Source organism: Aegilops tauschii, chromosome 3 (genome assembly GCF_002575655.3).
Source record: "Aegilops tauschii subsp. strangulata cultivar AL8/78 chromosome 3, Aet v6.0, whole genome shotgun sequence".
NCBI lineage: Eukaryota > Viridiplantae > Streptophyta > Magnoliopsida > Poales > Poaceae > Aegilops > Aegilops tauschii.
The window spans coordinates 311821581-311826621 of NC_053037.3; the positions used below are offsets into that span (position 1 = coordinate 311821581).

Sequence of the window (5041 nt, forward strand, 5' to 3'; positions counted from 1 at the left end):
CATAACCAGGGCCGGTTTATTGAAAACCTCATATAATTATAACACGATAAATATCATACCTGTGATATTTGTGCGCTTTGCCGGTTTATCATATATCTGGCGTTTCAAACCGAGCAGGGGTTATCAAAGCTATGTTCTTTGAATCAAGGAGCCCCCAAGGGATATATTTTGACCGGCAAGGCCGGGTACCTATGTTTGAGTTGTGCTTTTCCACAGACTCTCTTTGGTCCCTGTAACCCGGGCATTAAATCTCCAAGTAGGCCAGAGCTATGCTCATAGGAAGTTAGAATTTTGGCTTGATAGCCAGATTACTAAAGTAATCAGAGCTATGCTTGTAACACCCCCAGTGTCATGCTACAGTAATCCCCTGTTAATGGTGCCATGTCATCATGTTACTGTTGCTAATCTTCACTTGATCCAAATCACAATTCAAATTCAAATCCAATCTAAAGTCAAAAATTCATATTTGTCAGACATGAAATCTAAAATGTTCATTTTGTGGCAAATAATCCATAACAAATTATGGTGGTGAACCAATATTTTTGTAAATTGTTTAATGCCCTAAGCTAATTAAATAAGTGGTTAAAGCAAATATTTCAATGCCTTTTTAATTTATAAAAATGCTAAACTAAATCTTTTAATTGCTAAACTAATTTTGGCAGTAGCCTAAATTATAATAATAATTTAGGTTCAAGTTTTGTTTGTTATAAAGCTACTTTTTAAGAGAATTAGAAACAGAAAAGTTTTCAAAAGAAAAACAAAAGCTAAAATTACAAGAACGAGAAAAGGCCCCTTGCCACTGGGCTACCTGGCTCAAAGGGCCAAGGTAGCCCAACTGGACCGACCGGGCCCAATCCCTCCACGGGTCGTCTCCCTCCTTCCCTGTTTGACAGACCGGGGGATGGGGCTCCAGCTCGTCGCCGCCTGACCACCTCGTCACCCCACGCCGGAGGGGATAAGACCACGCCCCACCGCGCGACGCCTCGGGCTCCCCCTCGCTTCCCTCCACTTCCCCACTCGCCCTCTCGGCCTCCCTTCCTCCTCCAGATCCGCCTCCCCGAGTGCGGGTGCCGCGCGCCACCGCGGCCACCGACCGCCCCGTGCTCCGTCGTTGTGCCTAGGAGCTGCGCCGAGCTCCGCTACATCATCTTGGAGGAGCCGTTCGAGCTGGAGATCCCCGCGGTGCCCGATCCATCCTCTTCTTCCCCGACACCGACCGCATCCGTCGCCCCCGCAGCTCCGGCGCTTCCCCGACACCTCCCCGAGCTCGCCTTTGCACAACTACAGGGCCTGGTGAGGCCACCTCGTACGATTCCCTTCGACCCCCTTTGAATCTTCCTCTGATTTAGGTCGTATTTCACCGCTAGACGCCGCGCCCCCACTCGCTGCTACCTTCTGCTGTTGTCGCGGCAGCCGTCGCCGTGCGCCGTGTTGGCCCCCTGCTCGCCGGCCGCGCCTGCGCCGCCCGCTCGCCGGCCTCGCCCGCCCTGGCCGGAGACGTCCCCATCCGCGCGTGCGCCCTACTGCGCCTGAAACCGTCCGCGCCCGCTGCTGACTGGCGCGGCTCTCCCCGAGCTCGGCCATGTTGGCACCTCACGGCGCGTGCGCTTGCTCGGCGGCTGCTTTGCCGCTGCTGATGCTTTGCTGCTACTGCGTCCTCGCTGCTCGCCCCTGCTGCTCTTTTTTTGCTACTGCGCCGCTACTCGCCCCTGCTGCTTTGCTGATGCCCTGCTGCTGCTCGTGCCGCTAGCGGGTGCTTGCTTCTGCTGCTCGCTAGGTGCTGCTCGTTCTTAGCTACTCGTGCTTAGCTACTACTATTGCCCCTTCAAGCGTTGTTGGTGCTGCTTCTACTCCGCCTGCTGTTGCTGGCCACGGCCATGTCCATGGTTGTGTGCTTTGTGAGCGAGTGTGTGCACAGCCAATGCACGTATGTGTCTCTGGCACATAGGGCCAATCCAATTAATTAATGCTAATACAATTTAGCTTAGGTTAGATTATTGTTTAGCTAGCCTGATGTGTCTATGACACTGATCCCCCCATTGCTAAATCAGTAGATAAATTAATCTGTTAAAATTATTAGTCCATGACATGCGGGCCCGTTTTGACCTGTTGACCGGTCAACGCTGTCTGAGTCAACTGCTGACTGGACTAGTTGACTGGGCCCCTGGACCCCCACTGTCTTACACTTAGGCTAGTTCACTTGTGTGTATAAAAAGTAGCCTGCCATATTTTTTATATTCGATTTAACTAGATAAAAAATACAGAAAATGCAATAAACTTCGATAAATCATTTAAAATAAACCGTAGCTCGGATAAAAAAACTTTATACATGAAAGTTGCTCAGAAAATCGAGACGAATCCGAATACACGCTCCGTTCATCTGTCACATGCTCCTAGCATGCTGAACATGGAACCATCCCCTCTCTTTCATCTGTCCGGAAAACCCCTCCAGATGTTTTCCCTCTCCGTCTGCAACGTCTAGCACTGCGTTAGTTCATCTCTAACACCGCCTATTACCATGTTATGCTTTATGATGCTTTGTTTGCTCTGTATTTATTGTTTTTCCCCCTCTTCTCTCCGGTAGACCCCGAGATCGATGCTGCCCCTGTGATCGACTACGTCTCCGACGACCCTTCTTCCTTTACAGCAGAGCTTCCAGGCAAGCCCTTCCTTTGATCATCCCAATATTGTCCATTCCATTCTCTCATGCTTGCATTAGATTTTGCTACTGTTATTGTTTGCTCCTATTCTGATGCATAGCCTGCTTTTGTAACTTGCTCATTGTACCTTACCTGCTTATCCTAAATTGGTTAGTATAGGTTGGTTAGTGCTCCATCAGTGACCCCCACCTTGTCCCAGTTGCCCCGCTTTATGTTCGATGACTTGATCAACGTGATCGACATCCAGGCCCCGACACCGCACATCACCCCCTAGTTGTACGACTCTGCAGAGTTACTATCGAGTGCCGAGGGTGACACCTCATTAGCACTTCTGATGCTAATCCTTTAGTGTAGCTATTTGGTCGTGGTCATCGAGGGTGATTCCTCCTTAACCACTTCCGATACGGCTCTGTCGTGCAACCCCTCAAGTGTGAACCTCGAGGGTGGTTCCTCCTACGTTCACCTTGATGATTACATCGGGTGGAATCCACCGAGGGTGGTTCCTCGGGGTTTCCTGGTGGTGTTTGGACACACGGATACTTGGACTTTACAACTGTTACTTGAAAAGGCGGGTCGACCCTGAGGGGTACCCGCGAGTGATGTGGAGACGGGTTGACCTGGAGGGTACCCGTGAGTTGAATACGAGGCGTGGCCGGGCATTCTTATCCCTTGCCGCAAGTCCTTGAGACGGGGCGACGGGGTCACATCTTTCATGAGTCTTTGCTCGTGACCGCACTACCAACACACTAATGGTTTGGATATTTGATCCGAGGGGCCTCTGGCCTGATAGCACTAACCATCACGTGGGCATAGTATGGGCGTTCTGCATCGTATGCATCAGACGTAGCTTAATAGACGTCATGCGACTGAGCGGCGCGCACCGGGTTGGACCGGAACACCTCGCCTTGTATAAGGGGGGCTAGGTCTGCTCACCGGCCGCGTACGCAACGTGCAGGAGTTCCCAGGGCGATGACCCAAGACACCTGGGGTCATAGGTTTAGTCCAGCGTGTTGACCTCTCTATTAAGCCTAGGTCGGGTTGCGGCGTATCGTTTGGCCGAGGCCGGGCATGACCCAGTAAAGTGTGTCCGGCCAGAGTTAAGCGAGCATGGTGGGTAAGTTGATGTACCCCTGCAGGGAAGAAAACATCTATCAATAGCCTATCCTACGGTAACGGACACTCGGAGTTGTATCCCGATCGATACAACTAGAACTTGATGCTGAGGCATGTAATGGAAATGATGGCTCCGGGATTGTTTTCTCGCAGGGAGTCGAGGAAGTGCTCTCTGGGCGTTGTTACAACATACTTACTAATATTATAATATGCCACTCTTATCTCTTCTGATGCTGCAAGATGCTTGGAGCGGCTTGAAGATGCTAGTCTTCGATAGGCTAGGCTTTCCCCTTTTCTTCTGGCATTCTGCAGTTCAGTCCACAGATACTACCCATTTCATTGACACCGATGCATATGTAGTGTAGATCTTTGCTTGCGAGTAATTTGGATGAGTACTCACGGTTGCTCTGCTACCCCTTTCCCCCCTTCTTTCTTCTTTCTGGTTGTTGCAACCAGATGGTGGAGTCCAGGAGCTAGATGCCACCACCGACGATTACTACTACACCGAGGGTGCCTACTACTACGTGGAGACCACTGACGACCAGGAGTAGTTAGGAGGCTCCCAGGCAGGAGGCCTTGCCTTTTCGATCGATGTTGCTTTTGTGCTAGCCTTCTTAAGGCAAACTTGTTTAACTCATGTCTGTACTTAGATGATGTTGCTTCCGCTGACTCTTGTCTATTCGAGCTTATGTATTCGAGCCCTCGAGGCCCCAGGCATGTAATATAAAGCTTGTATTATTTCTGTCGGCGTTCTGGGAACGGGGGTCCCCGGACTTGCCTGCCTGCGGCCCACGGCGTGGCTCCTCCAGCGGCCTGGCACGACCCATCTTCACCAGCAAACACTCAAGACCCTCGCGAGGGGCCAAGCCTTGCGAGGCAGACGACACAAGACCTCCTCAGGGGCGGCCTCACTAGGCTGGCTCGTGAGGAGCGGAGAGATCAAGGCGAGGGGCACCTCGTGAGGTTCCCGTGACGTGAGCCATGACGATCAAGGCCAGGCGGGCGCCAGCGGGCGCAGAGTACTGGTTTCCTCTTTGGTGCTAAAGGAGCAGGCACAAGCGAAGAGTCCCGAGGCATCAGGCAAAGGTTTCCATATCGGTGCAACGTGACCAAGACCAGCAGGACGGCAGTACGAAGGTCATCGCGGAGCCCACGACGGCGTCACCACTAGAGCCTTTAGCAGGCGAAGACCACCTTTTGTCAGGATAGCTTGTACTAGCTGCCCCCCTTCAAATTTGCCGTTGTGGGATCCCTTCCCGCCTAACATT

At 51.7% G+C, this 5041-nt stretch overlaps 1 long non-coding RNA gene across 1 annotated transcript; it reads left to right on the top strand.

Moving 5' to 3' along the window:
- Positions 1 to 916: 916 nt before the first annotated feature.
- LOC141042393 (uncharacterized) lies at positions 917 to 4515 on the top strand. The gene is made up of 3 exons (XR_012204962.1): positions 917 to 1293; positions 2585 to 2659; positions 4230 to 4515. It is a non-coding gene; the product is annotated as an uncharacterized lncRNA (long non-coding RNA).
- Positions 4516 to 5041: the final 526 nt, after the last annotated feature.